The sequence below is a fragment of the Alligator mississippiensis genome, chromosome 4 (genome assembly GCF_030867095.1).
Source record: "Alligator mississippiensis isolate rAllMis1 chromosome 4, rAllMis1, whole genome shotgun sequence".
Lineage (NCBI taxonomy): Eukaryota > Metazoa > Chordata > Crocodylia > Alligatoridae > Alligator > Alligator mississippiensis.
Genome location: NC_081827.1, coordinates 93,756,912 through 93,773,943, shown reverse-complemented (window position 1 = coordinate 93,773,943; position 17,032 = coordinate 93,756,912). Strand labels below are relative to the sequence as shown.

Below are 17,032 nucleotides of genomic sequence, written 5' to 3'. Positions count from 1 at the left end.
CAAATCTGCAGTTTGCTGTGCCCTTCAGCCCACTACTGGGTGGTACTGCTGTGTGCCAACCACCATAAACCTGGTGCAATCATATGTTTTATGGGTTTGTTATTGATGGTCTGTGTTTTCCCCTAGCCTCAGAATGGTTTTTATTAAGCATCATTAGCACCTGCCCACACTTCTCCACTCAAATATTACTGCTTGTTTGTGTTGCTGAAATTACATTGCAGCTTGTTCCACAATCCAGCTGGAATTAAATTGAGCTACTAACAATTGCAGATATAGCAGTTCAATGGCCTGTGGCTGCCTTCTGCAGTGCATGTGGATTTGCTAAAGTCACCCTGAATTGTGATCTGTGTTTCCTACTAGCCTGTCTCATTTCTGCTTCCTACGTTACTTTATTTTGATTTTTGGTGTGTGTTATGCACATGAGGATCATTTCACTGGGCAATTCATCTTTCCTTGCTATTTGCAGGCATTACTTTCAGATTAAATCTGTTTCTCTGAACAATTTCTCCCTTAAAGTAAAACTATGTGCCCCACAAACAATCCTGCCTCTAATTAGGAAATATCCAAAGTTAAATGTGGTTGCTATACTCCTCAGCTCTGTAATGTTCGTATCTTGCCTATCTTCTGATTCTTGATTTTTTTTTCTTGTTGTTAAAAAGAAGTTTTTCTCCATGATCCCATTCTGTATAAGGTAACTGCAGATGCTTAGTGTTTGGGGCATTCTTGATGGCATAAGTGTCTCACTCAAATCTCATCCTATTACATAGTGTGAAAGTAAAAAGATGATTTTATTTTCTCATCTTCACCCTTTGTGGTTAGCCTTGTATATGTACCCTGTTCTTGCTTCCATTCCCCTTATACTTGTACAAAGTTTTTCTACCTGGAAATTCAGAAACGCTAGTGGTTTGAGTTCCCCCATGCTATCTTTTTGCTCTAAGTGCTGTTTTCTTTTCCTGTCAATCACATCCTAGCTTTTGCTGTGGGTCTTATCAGACTGAGCACTGTCCAGGCACCTTACACGGAAGAACTGTGCCAAAAATTAGACTGGTTTTTAATTAAGAGAGCTACAAATACAGTTGGCGTTCCAGCCAAGTGCACACAGTCTGACTTAGATCACTAGAAAACCTTTCCTTCATGCAATTTGTGCTTCTCTCCAAGTTTCATGGAGCTGGCTACATTGGGAATGCACTGCTGAAATCACATATCAAAACCACTATTCCTGGCTACCAAGTGGAGACAACCTGACAACCTCAAGGTTTAGCCAACCTCTTGAGTCCAAAAATTGGCAGTAACATTTACCATTCAGAAGTCATATTCAAATATTAAGCAAGAACCCTGGTAATTGTCTCAAAGTGTCAATACCAAATATCAAACAGGGGGCCTATAATAGGGACCCTGTTACTCGGATGAGGTAAGAACAGGGTAAACCGCTAACAAACGGCTGTAAAACTGGTGTTAAGCAAAGCAAATCCAGCTTTTGCTAGCTGCAATGGGTAGTATATACAAGTAGTACAATTAAAGAAGTTGCAGGACCCAGACTGCATACAGCAGGGGGGTTGGCAGCACCTGGGCCCTGTTACTAGAGAATCAGGTCTGGTGACTGGCAGGGATAGGAAAAAGGGGCCATATAAACCTGAGACCAGGGTTAAAGAATGACCCATATTCTTACAACACAAGAAGTTTTGCAGGAAGACATATACCAGGAATGAAATAAGGCATATGAGTCTGTTTACCTGTCAGGTTTGGGGTGGTTTAAAGAGGAGGAGGCCATGAAAGGGTGCCCTGGGGAGGATGCTGCCACAAAAGATGCTAGTAAAGCACCTTGAATTTTGGGGTTGTAATGCAAGCTCTCAGTACTGTGAAGTAGGGCTGGGGATCCAGTGCAGAGACAGAGAGAATGGTGAAGGCCAGAGATGTACTTGGGCATCTTTAGCTGTGGGCCCAGGGCCTAGCATATGCACCCTGAACTGTATGTAGCCTAGAACATTTAGATGCAAATTTCTACCTAGAGAAGAGGGGTAGGTGTTTCAAGGGGTAGCCTGTTGGGAACTGGTGAGGGTAAAAACCTTGAGAGGTAGGTGGTGCAAGGGGTGGCCTGCTGGGGACAAGCACCCAGAGAACTGCCAGGGGCAGATAAATATTAATTTTCTAAATTTTTAGGGGCCCCGCGGGCTGGATAGAATGGCCTGGCAGGCCACATCCAGCCTGCAGGCCACATTTGGTCCACCCCTGGGTTAAGGTGTGAGGATTGGACAGACTGGCAGCCTAATAATGAGTAGGGCAGAGCAGAATGCCAAAGACCAAACTCTGTCCCTCTGAAAGGCAGCCTCCAAATATATTAACTTTAACATCAAGGTGCGGCAGGTAAGAAGGTGAGGCCATACTAGGGGAGCGGGAGCTGGAGCTGAAGCTGGAGCAGGAGAACGAGTATAGTGAGGCCACCATGGGCACCACGGCTGCCTTTACAGGGCATGACTTAGAGTCAGTCACTAGGGAATAAGCAGTGTTGAACAGACTGCTGCCTCCCTCCAAGAACAACTCTCTTCCTCCAGGAAGCTTCCTCCTTCCTGTTTTAAAGCCCAAAGACAGGGAGAAAGCCAGTTGCTTTAAGGCAGTCTGGGGAAGAACCTGTCTTCCTCTTCGCACTCTGCAAACAGTCAAGCAATCTGTGCACCTACTGTTAAGATGATTACTTACTCAGAGAAAATGTGTTGGGAATCTGAAGGAAGGTCCTTTCATAATCTTCTATATAACACTGTCCTCAATATATACATTTATCTTCTCCACTCCAACTTTTCTGCATTTCAAGGGTAGTGTGTAATTTAGTCACTTTATTAAAGCCTATCTAATTTCATATTCCTAATTACCACCCCTCCTGACTCTGCAAGGTAAATTATTAAATTTCACTTGCAACTAAACTAAATTCAATTTCTTAAAACTAAAGCAACTAAAAGGTGGGGTTTTATTTTTTTACTTTGTTTTGTTTTTGTTTAATTTCTCCTACATTGGTGTAGTTTAATGAATCCCCAAGTGCTGCTATTAAATACCTGTTGTACTGTAGGAAATTATTGAATTCAGAAAACAATGACTCTAGCAAGCTGGAGTTCATGTATCCCTTTGAAAAGTAGAACTGTTATTAGCTTTCAGTTCCAAGCACTGACCTAATCTATTATTAATAATGTTGCCCGTGACCTTACAACCAGAAGAATTAATGCAGCAGTTCAATTAGAGGATTCCGGAGACAGATCTTGCTCAAGCATCCCCAGTGGAATAATAACTGCTAGCTTTATGGCCAAAGTCCATTGCTTCAGCTATAATTATAAGTCTTTAAGTCAAGTTTGGGCAGTATTTGGACATAAAGTAATAAGTCAAAGCTTCCCTTTACCTGGAACTTGAATTTCTTCTGGAAGCATCAAGCCTGTCAATAAAACATTTACCAAAACACCTTCTTACAGAAAAATTGTCATTATTGAAGTAACTGAACCATATGAAGTCACCCTTCTCATACTAAAATATTAAGAGTATAAATTAATACAGATTACCCTCTTTCTCCAGAAAGCTGACTGAAGGTTTAAAATACTTCTGTAGTACTGAAACCATGGCATAAATGCATTAATTTCTTGGGTGTGGGAACTAGCCATCATGAGCTTAGCCTTTAGTGTTGTAGAAACAAAGGATCCATTCCGAATCCTGTCTCCAACCCAGAAGAATCTGTGTAGACTGCTTACCCTTCACCCTTCCTCCATTCAGGAGCATGGCCAGTTCAATGGCACAGGCCAGTAATGCTCAACCTTTTGGCCCTGCATGCCAGATGAGTGGTGTGGGGCCCATCTGCAGGTTGAATCAGACCCTGGGACCTGGCAACATCCCTTCCCCCCTGCTCCCCCCACATGCTGGGATTGGGTCCCAGGGGCCTGGAGTTGCCTCCTCCTGGCCCTATGCACTGGGATCAGGCACTGAATCCAACATGCAGGGCCCAGGGTTCCTCCACGAGTCTGGAGATTTAGTAGCAAGGGAGCAGTGTTACCACCGCCATGCTGCCAGATGGGCTAGATGACATGGCACTGTGGTCTGGATCTGGCCCATGGGCCAGAGATTGAACACCACTAGCATAAGCCAACTGGTTCTTGGCATTTGGCTGCATGCTGCTTCCTTCCAAGAATACTGCTTGTAGCAGCAATATTAGTTTTTGATATATTACCCTGCAAGATTCATGAAGTACACTGCTGAAAGTGGCAACCTTTTAGCCACACAGCTTAAACCCCAAACACATACAGAAAATCCAGAGATGCTGTGATTTATGGGCTGCATAAGCTGTAGTTCCTGTCGTACAGCTTTCTGATCCATTTTACGTAATTCCAGTGTGTTTTCTCTGAATTCCAACTCAGAGAAGTCAATGGGTTCTTTTTCCCATATACAAATTTTAAATGTGAGAAGCCCAAACCAAACTCCAGGATGTGAATACAGGCTGAACTTTACAAATGTTTCAGTCTGGATCTGAACTTTGTGGCTGTCTTCACAGCACACATCAAATGGCTGAAGCAAAACCTGGTACCAGGTACCAACATTGAAATGCCCTTCTGCTCCTCCTCAAATCTTAAAAAAACACAAATCAGAATCTAAATGTTGTGCTCAAATGCATTCCCACTTGAAAACAAGAAGAGAAATATGGATTGTATTCAATGCCTCTGCCTATAGTATCAGTTGAGAGAGGACTAGTGTCCAAATGCAACACACCCGTTTTGGTAGTAATGTGTTTTCATTGCAAGGAGATAGAAAAAATAAATTGATGTAGTATATTATTGATTTATGACATAAGGATATGTGTTGTGATAAATATGAGAGAAGTTACAAAATAGTAAAGGATACAATGTTACTAAAATAATCCATTTGTCTAAGTGATTGAATGTTTTTGGTCTCATGTTATAGATCAAGTATTTCACAGCTATCTTTATATGTTATAAAACAATTCTGTTCATTCAAAAGGAAAATACATTATTTTTCACTTATGGGTGGAAAATTTTAGAAGATCTGTCTCTGAAATATCAGGTAAGCAAGAATCAGTTTCACAGCCATACTAAAATTCATAGTCCGTTATGAAAAAGAATTCCTGTATCTTCTTCTGTTCAGTTTCTAAACCAAATGCCATGCAAGGGGTGCATGAAGGATGAGTTCTTGAAATTATATATCTTTGTGCATGTTTTAGATTGTATATCAGGGACACGTCTACATAAGATGTTTACTGCAGAGTAGACCAAATAGCTCTGCAGTAAGCATCTCACATCTCCACGTGCAATAAGACTGTAGGAAACCACTTATTAGGTTGCAGAAAACCAATAAATTCTGCAGCAGGGTAATGCTTGGAAATATAAGTACTATTTACTGCAAAGTTATTTACAGTGCACCAACACACATGTAGACTCTGACCCTGGAGTAAATTACTCCTGGTCAGCCTAGCCAGCAGGGGGCCACACTAGTGCTTGCTGCCTAATCACATGGCTGGGCAGCTGCAGGAGGCTTGTGGCCCAGGTAGCTCCTTCGCCACGTACGGCCCAGGTGTGGCCGCTGCCAGCCTGGGCTGCCCCCCAAATTCTGGACCACACTGCAGCAGGAGCCTGGAGACTCCCTAGCTGCAACTGGGGGGCAGAGCAGGGCAGGAGCAGCCCTGACCTAAACCACTCTTCCCTGGCTCAATTTGCTGCTGTCCTTGGCCCATGTGCAGATGCTGCATTTGGGAGTAGTTAACTGCTGAGCAAATTGCTACGCAGTTTATTCATGTGCATTCATTACACACATGTAGACGTGCCCAGTGTAAATTAAAAAGCCATATATAAGTAGGGGTTTTTTTTCTTTCCAAAAATGTAGGATATTAAAGCCTATACTAGGCTCCTTTTTTCTAAATCACATTACTGCATACAATTAATCTAAGAAAACTTTCATGGTTTTAAATACAATACTGTTCATCTTTTTCACTGCTCTGAGAAGGTTTCATTAATCTGCGCCTAATTTAGAACTGTATCAAGACTCAGTACTCTCATCAACCCAGGTTGCTTTTGACAGTAATTAACTATGTAGGCTGACTCAACTCCTTATTATGTGATGCTGGAGTTATGATTGGTTGTTTTGTGTGTTTTGTTTATTGAATTTACATGTTGCCTTTCCTGACAGTATCAGGATAGTTTACAGAAGAGAGCAAAATAACTTATAAAACAGGTGAACAAGAGAACAAAATAAGAAAAACAAAATAATTCAGAACAGACAATAGGATATTAAAATAACCTACAGAACAAACCTCCCTCCTGGAACAATATCCCAGCTTAGTTTTGCCTGCTAATACCTGCTCAAATAGGAATGTCTTCTTCGGGAAGATTTCTAGGTGTGGGGTCTGGTGAGTCTCAAAGGGAAGGTTGTTCCACTGCTGAGGAGTAACTATTGAGAATGACCTCCCACATGCTTTTGCCAAGTGAACTTGATGCCTTGATGGTATTTGTAAGAAATTTCTCTTTGTTGACCTCAAGGATCGCAGTGAGTCATAAGGGAGTAGGCAGTACCTTAGGTTCACAGGGTCCAGGCCATTTAGGGCCTAATAGGTCCAAACGTATAAGACTGGCAGAGCTGCTCCATTTTAAAACCCATTTTCAGTCACTATTAAACAAAGTGTCAACCCCAAAGTTGCCTTTTTTCCCCAATCTTTCAGCTCAGCGCAAATATTTTTTGTAAAGTTCATGAATGGCGCGTGCCCCCAACGGCTGGGGGAGCACGGCTGTGCTGGTGGCAGTGGGATTACAGTGGCAGCAGCAGGAGTCTCGCAGTGGTGAATGGGGAGCTCCCGCAGATGCCACCGGCACTGTTGGTGGTGGGAGGCGGGTGGTGAGCGCTGACCACCTGCAGGAGCCGTCAGTAGTGGCAGCAGCAGCCAGGGGCGATCATGGTCCACCTGCAGATGCCAGCAGCAGGATGATGAGCGACTGCCTGCACTGTCGGCAGTGCCTTTTTGCAGGGGGTGCACCACCATGCTCCGGGGGTGCACTGTGTGCACCCCTATGGATCGCCTCTGGTAAAGTTTGATAAATCAAGAAGAGTCTTGCTTTGTTTTTTTTTAAATGCTGGCAGAGTTCAGGGGGAATCAGCAGGCATTGTTTAGAACAGGTAAAATATTTTGCAGAGATCTTTAGACATTATAAAGATACAAACCCAGCTTTTCAAAAGCTTCAAGTTCAGGACTCTCTGAATGAAGATGCATGATTTCCTTTTGAAAAAATGGTTTAGAGATACTAAATCTTACTTTGCATAAGATGTCCGTACTGGATAAAAACATATAGATTCATGTAACAGATCTCCTATTTTCTATGGCATGTTTTGAAAGTTATGAAAATGTTCCAAAAGCTCAGAAATGTACAAATTTACAGCCTGATAAATTCTAAGAATTCTAGGTAATTTCAATCAAATTTGCCATTTAAATAAGTGAAAAAACTCTTTATTCTGACACAGTTTTATAGACTGTGCATAAATTAAGACATCTTATTTTAAGATAATTGTAGCACCTTTCTCCTGTAAAAATATTCTGCAAAGCGAAAACAGCAGTGCACTCACTGGGAATTAGCTATTTGAATTGTTTCACATGTACAAAACATTTTTCAGGTTCAGGGACCCTTGGAAACTTAATCATTTCAGCTGAAATGTGGTGCAACTACAAAGAAATATTGTCAGTACTTGCCAGTAAAATGACAAGTACTTTTAGAATGTCTGTACATTCCGCTTTATATATCAACAAACATCTGCAAGCTTTATTAAGCTGCATGAAGGCCAGGTTTGTCCCCTTCCTGCTTCTATGGCACAAACCTATAGCTCTCAACAGAAGCTGTTAATCTGAGGGGAAATTTTGGCCCTGTGTTAGAAATAAACTTTGATGTCATTCTCACTATCTTTGGCAGTCGCATGTCTTCAGAAGTTATATAACTGAAAATGTATTAGTCCAAAGGATTTTAACACTTTGGTTGAACTGATCATAATTGAACCCCCTGGGCTTTCTGCCCACTGCTCTTTTCATTCAGCCTCTAAATTTTAGGTGGCAAGCAGGCAGGAGTTTGTTTATGGAGCATACCATGTGAAATTAGGATGATTTGTGTAAGCTTATAGACCTGAAGAGGATGATTTAACTCCAAACACTGTGGGTGCAGACACATGACACGTACATCAGTGTAATCTTCCTTTACAGTGGTGTAAAGTGGAGCAGATGCATGACACATACCCCTGTGTAAGTCACTCCACTCTAGCATAAAGTTACCCATTGGAAATTCATATGAAACTATACAGTGATATAAATTGCACTGGTATATGGTTCACATGTCCACAGCTCTCACTGATTTCACCTCAAAGTATCTCTGCTTGATGTAAATAAAGAGCAGACCCACTACATAAACCCCTACACCTATATGACTTGAATCTGATATAGAATTAGAAAGAGAAGTTCAGGGGTAAAACAAAACTGATATAAGTGTGTCTGCCTACACCTCAATATCTGTTTGACCAAGGTCAGTGGTTTCAACCTCTTTGGATACAAGGCATCCCTCAGGCTTAAGGCATCCCTTCATAACTTTTTTTTTTTAATTGAGTGGCACTCAATATCAAAAACTAATGTATATATTACAGTGCTTACCTTCTTGCAGAGTGGCTGTGCAGTGAAGGTAGGGGATTAGCCAAGCAGCAACAAGCCTGAGCCTGCCATTTACTGGGTCAAACTGTTGACTTGACACGCGCCAAATCAACACTTGGGATCTCAATATTGCACTGTTAAACAGAAGGGTGTGATACAAAATTATATACACACATACAAACTACACATACATCACTATGAGTTCACACACACATACACATATGCAACCACGCACTTCTGCGGCTGTGTGAGAACACTAGGGGGTGTTTGGGGTAATTTGGTGCTTGGGTTACTTGAAGTCAAAGTGCCCTTGGAGTTACTTTGGGTCAACCGGGGTTGGGGTAACTTGAGGTCCTGGTGTCCCCGGGGTTACTCAGGGTCACTGGGGCTTGGGGTTACTTGAGGTTAATTAAGGCCCTGGGTGTAGGTGAGGGAGAAAGCCAGGGCCGCAGCAAGGAAAAGTGGCGGAGCTGAGACTGGAGAAGCCAGTAGTGAAGCTGGTGGAGCAAGGTAAGCTGGGAGCTGGGCCAGGGAGGCTGTGGGGAGGCTGCAGGTGCTGGGAGCCAGGTCAGGGAACTGGCCAGGGGTTGGGAGGCTGCAGAGAGGCTGTGCGTGGAGCCAGGGAAGCTGGGAATGGGCAGGTGTGAGGCGGCCCGGGCCAGGAAAAGCGGCAGAGGCAGAAGATGGGGCCGGGAGGCTGCAGGGGATGCTGAGGGTTAAAGCCAGGTAGGGGAACCAGCAGGGGAGCTGGGGAAGCTTGGGGGAGGATGCCAGGGGAAACCGGGACCTGGGTTGGGGAGCAAGCTGGGGAGCCGAGGAAGCTGCAGGTGCCAGGTCAGGGAACTGGCCAAGGCTGGGAGGCTGTGGGGAGGCTCTGGGTGCCAGGGAAAGCAGGGAAAAGGAGCAGAGCCAGGTCTGAGAGGCTGCGGGTAAGTCGGGGCCTGGCCAGGGAACTGGGGGCAGCCAGGAGGCTGCAGGTGCCAGGGAGGACCCGGGGACAGCTGGGGAAAAAGGCTGGGATGGCCAGGAAAGACAGGAGGTCCGTGAGGTGGTGACAGGGGAAAAGAGGCGTCAGAGAAAGCCGGGAGATCTGGCTGGGAAGAGAAAGCAGAGGCGGTAGGGCAGAGACACAGAAAAGGTTGGAAGAGAAAGAGAAAACCAGGAAGTGGAGATTGGCAGGTAGAGGGGAACAGAGCCAAGGTAAGGGACGGTGGAACAAACCAGGGGAAAAAGCAGGGATTAGAGGGCCAGCTGGGGAAGGCAGCTGGGAGATGGAGGCAGAAATGCAGGTGGAGGAGACAGTTGGGGGAGATGGGACAGAAGAGACTGGCAAAGCAGCAAGGTCAAAGGGATAAAAACCAGGAAGAAGAGAGGCAGAAGTTAGGGGTGGTGAAATCCAGGGTTTTGAGGAGAGCAGAGCGGGAGCCAAGATGACAGAGACAGAGAGAGAGAGGGACAGGACAAAGGTTGGAGGGGCAGAGAGCAGAGATTGGAGTAGGGTCAGGAGGTCAGTAAGACAAAAACCCAACTTGGGGTTCCAAAATAACAGGTTTATTAAACAGACAACACACTACACAGCTCCACGAAGTTATTGGTTCACACACACACACACACACACACACACACACACACACACACAATGGTAGCAGGAGACGAAAGACTTGGTGGAGGGATTGGAGTCAAGGTGTGTTGTGACAGAATCCAGGTCCTTTGCTTGGGGAAGGAAAGGATAGCTACCTATCCTGGGCTGTGAGCTGATCCTCAATGGCCAGTTGGGGTCTTCTCCAGCAAGGTGATGTCCAGAGGGGGTCATCAGCAGGGCCTCTGGGTGGATAGGTGACATGGCGTAGTGTTGGTCCAGGTGGAGAGGGTGTCCCAAGGAGGTCACACTCTACCACCCCTTTTATAGGGGTAGGCTACCTGTGTCTTCTATGGGAAGGACATGCCCAGGCAAGGGCCAGTTGTGCTCAGATGGATACGTGTAGATTCAGGTTTCCTCATTGTTTGGTGAAATACAATGGTGGGATTGCTGGTTTCTGTAGGGTCTGTGTCTTCCAAATGTTGGGTTCCTGTAGGTTCTTTATCCTTCAAATGCTGGGTTTTGTCTCTGTTCCTGTAGAATTTATTGCTGACCCCTAATGGCACATATAAATGTGCCCAATAAATAATAAATCCCTATTTACCTTCTCTTCCCCATTTAGTATTTTGCAAACCCTCATCATGTTCCCCTTCTCCCCCAGCATCTCCTTTTCTAAACTGAATAGGCCTAGCCTTTTTAGTCCTCTTCATATGGAAGCCCCACCATGCCACTAATCATCCTTGCTGCCCTTGTTTGTACTCTCTCTTCATATTGCATACGCCTACTCTCATCTGCTGTTTATTTTCTCACTTATCTCCTCACACCTTCCAACTCTTCAAAGGATCTGGCCCCAGCACCTTGGTTGAGTATCACTGCCCTAGGTAAACATGCTGTTACCTGGTTTTCCAACAGTTATTTGAAAAATGCTGAAATGACACCTACTAGGAAAACCTATCCTCAGAAGATGCTTCTCTCTCCACACTAGCTCCTGATATAACTTACATCAGTGTACAAAAACAATGTAAATCATCCTAAATCCAGAGTGCTTTTAGGAGACTGAAGAGGAGTGTCAGGACAGGAGAGTAATTATACCACACTGATCTTTGTAAATAATCCCCATTTCTCTCAATTTCATACTAATCACATATGAACAAAATCTGGCATTTGATGTACATCTATTTTAGCTCTGGCAAGAACCATTCTGAAACCTTGCCAGGTACAAATAAACCTTCCCACCTCTTTCCAAAAGGCCTTTAATTTCCAAAATGGCTCATCTCCACAATTGTACAACTTTTCTGAAATTGCTTCTTGCTGCAAAATTAAACTGACCTGTCAAAGCAAGATTTTTTTTTTGATCTTCACTGATCTCCAGATGCAAGGCATTAACAAAAAAACTAGGCACAAAGAAAAACTCCTGATGTTTCATTTATTTCTCCCAGGCACATTACTAAAATATAAAAAAAGGGGGGGGGGAAGCTTTTGAGGGGATAGTTTGATCTGATATGAATATACTGTTTAAGAGGGGTGATTATTTTTCCTGTTTGCTTTAACACAAGAAACTAAATAACAATAGTCTTTTTTAATTTTTATTTCCCATGAGTGTTGAATGCTGGTTCATTTCACTGAGCTAGGGAGCAAAGCAGTTCTGAGTGCCACCAGAGGGAGCTACCACAACTACAAATTTGCAGTGCTTTCTGTTCCCCAGTATATCAGTGAAAGATACACTCCTACAAAACGCCAGGAAACAAAATAGGAAGATTAATAATTGATACAATATTGTGCTTTTCAATTATTCTTCCACCCAAATTAGGATCAATTATTTGTTCACTAAAGCAAAAGAGTTTTAAAGGTTTCTTAAAGGCAAGATAATAATTGTCTTTTATCAATGTATTGTAGTTTAATAATCCAGGTGTTTGTGCTATTTACTTGCTGCAGAGAAGTTTCTCTTTACATGTTGCCACACACTAATAACTCAGTCTTTCTCTCTTAAGCAATGTAAATGAATTAATTTGCAGTAATTTCCAAAACTGCATGTGTGTGTGAGCAGCATAGAAACCTTGCTATTATTAAACCATTTTTCAGGTAATCACAAATAGAAATTGTACTGTTTAGTAATTCGTAGTAATATGTATGCTGTGGCTGTGGGACAGTTGCACTGTAGAAGTATTAATCCCCAGGTTCAACCAAGGAGATTGTTGGTCCCCTTCGCAGTCAGACTGGCACTGAGCACAAAGCGTGCGCACAGAATGAGATTTATGTGAATGGGTAGCCATCAGCAAGCCATGTGCTCCAAGCATGTGATCAGTCAGACAAATAAGCTCTGTTCCAAGCTGCCTCGAAAGGCTGCAGGCCACACTTTGGTCATGGCCTCACTGGAAAATCTGCTCTGTGCTCTTTCAATTTAATAACTCTTTAAAGTTACAGTGGAAATATGGATTCTTGCAAACTATGGGTTTTTTGCCACTACATAAAATTATAGATAGAGGACTGAAATGACCCATGTCAGGGGTCGGCAAAGTTTTTGTGCTAAAACCTCCCGCAACCTCGACTTGTAAGATGTTGTAAGAAGTTGTAAGACTTATAAGATGTTGGTGTACCAGGGGCAGATGGATAGCAGGGGAGCCATGAGAGGTTCCCTTGTTGTGGCAGGACAACCCCAGCCCCTTGCCCGCTGTCTGTCCCAAGGCATATATGCCAAGTAAAATACCTTCAAGTGCATGCTCTGGCATGCATGATAATGTGTGTTAAAAAGGTGGCAGATTTTAATTATCATGCCTACCCCTGACCCAGGCTATCTTGCGCAAACTGTCACAGGTTGACAATGGGTGACTTGCTATCCTCACAGCTTAGAGCAGCCAGAAACTGTTCTGGCCCCCACCATTGGTTAGGGGCAGTTCTGAGAATTGCCCTGACTTGCTTGGGGCTGCTCAGGATAGCTGTGGGCACTGCAGCAGCCAAGGACAAGTTGGTATGCAGGACTACCCTAACTACATTCCTGCCTACACCTCCAACAGCCCTTCCCCGGCACTCCTGAACCTGCTCCCTGCATTGTGAATAGGAGAAAAAGGACAAGGAAGGTCAGAGGTCAAATCAAAGAGGAGGAAGGTAGAAACTGTTCTGCATTTAAATACCAGAATGAGACAAGAGAGATGAAAAATGCATGATAGCAGAACAAGTGACAGGAGGGAACTGGAGAAGAGGCAGAGTGAACAGAGTAGTGGGGAAAGGAGCAAGTAAATGAGAAACAAAGAGTGGAAAGGGAGAAAGGCAGAGATTCACAATTGAAAGGCACAGAGCAACTACTGGAAAATCTACAGTCCTTGAATTTGAGTCTTAATCTGGACAAGACTAAAGCAGGCTTCTTTTTAGTATGTCTAAGCAGAACAAAAGCAAACTCAAAGGATATGTAGGAAATGTCAGCATGAGCTCACTTATTCTGATATGCAAGGTATAGGATGGCTTTTGTAATTCATCTAAACACAGCACCCATCCACCAGAGTATTCAGTGTCTGACTATAACTCCCTTTGTATGACTGGCAAGCCAGAGCATTTCAAACGTGACTGCCTAAAGTGAGGAATTGATGTGTGATTTTAAATACCCTCAATTTGCAGAGATGTTCCAATGACAGCTGCAGACTGCTTTAATTCTTCATACCTAATGATGAACTGAGGCTCCTCCATTTAGTCATCTGTGTTTGAAAACATTGGCCTTGTGTCCCTCTGTCCACGGAGATGTTTGTAGTAGCGGAGACAATCTGGCAGGCAGGATCTTTACTTTTACCACTAACCCATTTATATATGGTATTAACTGTATATCTGACCAGACACAAATTGGTAAGTTAAATATAGTTCCCTGCTTAATGTCACTGTGGTACAGATGTGCAAACTTGTAGCTCGGCTATGCTGAGCAAGTCAGTATCGGCTTGTCCTTCAGCCTTTTACTAGCAGTTCCCAAAGTAACTGGTTTCCATTTCTCTCCTGCCCCTTTTTAGGCAGGCAGGCAGCAGGTGCCTGACCTCCTTTCGCCTCTCAGGCTCCTGACTCAAGTTGCTTCTCAAGTTGCCCCTTCCCTCGCTACAAATGCAGAGGCACCTGAACTGCTCCTTTTCTGCTCCGTGCTTTGGTTTGGGTCAGTGCTTCTCTTTGGTAAAATGTGATCTCCCTGGACCTCTCCCCACCCCCACAGAAATCCTTCTGCCCTCCCCCAGCCCCTCACTTTGGAGTGGGGAAGGACAAAATCCAGTGTGGAAAAGATAGTGGGACATACTTCCACCTGCCCCAAAGCAGACAAATCCCCAGGCAACCAAACAGGTCTTTTTTTTTCCCCCACTAGGGCAGCATTTCTTAACCTGTGGGTTGTGACCCAAAAGTGGGTCACAAGAATATATGAAATGGTCACAAACAAACTTTAAAAATGGATTCTTCTTTAAAGGAGAAAAACATGAGAAACCATGGCTTTGCCCTTGCAGGCTGGCAGACATCCAGCTTGCAAGGGGCTGCTTGGGGCCCCCATGCCCTGCATACACCCACCTGTTGCCCCCACACAGAGTTAGACAAGCATAGGCAAACCAGGCTGTCCCCAGGCCTGGATAGAAAGGGAGCCTAAAATGTTTTGGGGTGTTTTTCTGTTGATCGATTCTTATTATCATTATCTCTGGTGAAGGGAGACCTGATACTAAAAGTTTCCCCCCGGCTGTCAGGAATCTAGATAAGGTGCTGCCACACACCAGGGACCTGGGGCCTAGGGCCAGGGGACAGCGGGTCAGGAGTGAGGGGCACTGGCTCAGGACTGGCCATGAATGTTTACAAGTGAGTTGTGATACAAAAAAGGTTGAGAACCACTGCTCTAGGGGTTTCCTTTGGAAACTCTAGCAGACTTGCCCTGCTACTGGCTGCTCTGCAGGACCCCACTGAGTGAAGAAGTGACTCTTGAAAAATGCAATGACAAGAGCCACCTCAGCTGTAGGTAGTCGGTACAGTGCATGTGAAGCACTGCCAAGGGACCCCCTATCTCGTGTCATACATGCACAGAAGCCCTGAGAGTCAGTTGATCGGGCCCTAAAAGATGTCCTGAGGGTGCTCGGCCCCTGGCAGTGGGTAAGCTCGCTCCTTCCTCTGCACTTTTCCTAGTAGCACGCTATGGGTGTTTTTCCAGTTGTGCAGTTTGGAGGGGCAAAGCTGGGGCGAAGTGAAGGGACAGGGGCTGCCCTGCTTTCTGTTAACCTTTCTGCAGAGCAGGGAGGGCAGTGTGGAGACTAGAGGACTGACGTGTATCTAGTCTCTGCTGCACCTGCCTGCTCTATAGCAGTCTTGTAGCCAGGAGCTGAGAAGCTACTTATAAGTTTTCCTCGTTAGTATAGTGGTCAGTATCCCCGCCTGTCACGCGGGAGACCGGGGTTCAATTCCCCGACGGGGAGAGTTGCTCATTTTCTTTTCCTCCCTCCTGATAGCTTGCTTTTAATTATGAAAGGTGGAAATATGAGCGGGGCCCGGGCTCGGCCTCTCCTGCGCTTGCCTGGACACTCTTCTGCTTAGAAATGTGCCCGAATCTGATGATCATATCAATTAACATCGATCAATTATTATAACCGTTTGAATAATAATGTGATTCATGGCCTAGAATTAATTAACAAAAATTACTTTAGTACTTTATTATTGTATCGTAAACCCTTCTCTTAAAAATGAAAGAAATGGTTTAATTGCAGCAACATCATTTACATTAGTAGCATTATTGTTATGTTATTATTACTTAAATAAAGATGAACTGTTGCTGTTTATTTCCAGGAGATGGCTGGCCCAGGAGCCTGAAAAAAAAAGGACTTAGACTCTCCCCGTCGGGGAATCGAACCCCGGTCTCCCGCGTGACAGGCGGGGATACTTACCACTATACTAACGAGGAGCTGCCTGATAGGGCCTTCTGCACCACCCGACTTAAAGGTGGGCCGGCACAAGCGTGGGGTTCTTGGGGAGGGTGGGGAAGGAGCGCAGATGTGCAGTGCCGCGGCCGCACAGCTGCGCGGCCAGGCTTGGGGCTGCGGGGGAAGAAGGGCTACTGGGCCGGGATCGCTGCTCGCAGAACGCTGAGGGCCGGGCCGGGGCCGGGCCGGGCCGGGGCGCGGGAGCGGGGTGGGGTCACGGGGCTTGTGGGAGGCCGGAGCCAAGCTGTACCGGGCGCTCGGGGCCGGCGCTGCGGCCAGTTCTAAAGCGCTGCGCACTTGTGCCCAGCAGGACCTCGTGGCGCAACGGTAGCGCGTCTGACTCCAGATCAGAAGGCTGCGTGTTCGAATCACGTCGGGGTCAATTTGTTCTTTTGGGGGTTTTTTTTCTTTCTCTTCCGTCTTTAAATTAGCACTCATTCCCCTCCCCCTGCCAGAGTGCTGCTGCCCGGGGCACGGGGAGGCCACACGGGTTGGGTGCTCTACCATGGAGCCCATCCCCTATCGTGATGCTGAGGCAAAGAGCCGGCTGTGGTCCGCCCCCCCACCCCCAGAGCTGGAATTGTGCTTGTCAGTCCCAAGTGGGAGCTGTATAAAGGGCGACACCTGGGCCCTGCTCAGCCTGGGTGAGCTCAGAGGGGCAGGTTTGCAGGAGCCAGGACTGAAGAGGGAAGTTGGGGCGAGGAGAGGCTGGTTCAGTAAACGAACCCAAACCTGAATGTGGGCTGGGCAAGGGAGGGTGTTTTCTTTTTCTGTACTTAGCCCAGCTATGTGCAATGCTTCTGTACTTAGCCCAGCTATGTGCAATGAAGCCACAGAGGGCGCATCCAGCTAGTGATTAGTGCTAGGCCAGGGGTGTTC

The 17,032-nt window shown here is 45.2% G+C and overlaps 3 non-coding genes across 3 annotated transcripts; 2 read left to right on the top strand and 1 right to left on the bottom strand.

Annotated features, from left to right (window-relative positions):
- The first annotated feature begins 15,580 nt into the window (after positions 1 to 15,580).
- Positions 15,581 to 15,652, top strand: TRNAD-GUC (transfer RNA aspartic acid (anticodon GUC)). The gene has a single exon. It is a non-coding gene; the product is annotated as a tRNA-Asp (tRNA).
- A 410-nt stretch (positions 15,653 to 16,062) lies between these two features.
- TRNAD-GUC (transfer RNA aspartic acid (anticodon GUC)) lies at positions 16,063 to 16,134 on the bottom strand. The gene has a single exon. It is a non-coding gene; the product is annotated as a tRNA-Asp (tRNA).
- Positions 16,135 to 16,463: 329 nt separating this feature from the next.
- Positions 16,464 to 16,535, top strand: TRNAW-CCA (transfer RNA tryptophan (anticodon CCA)). Its single transcript has one exon. It is a non-coding gene; the product is annotated as a tRNA-Trp (tRNA).
- Positions 16,536 to 17,032: the final 497 nt, after the last annotated feature.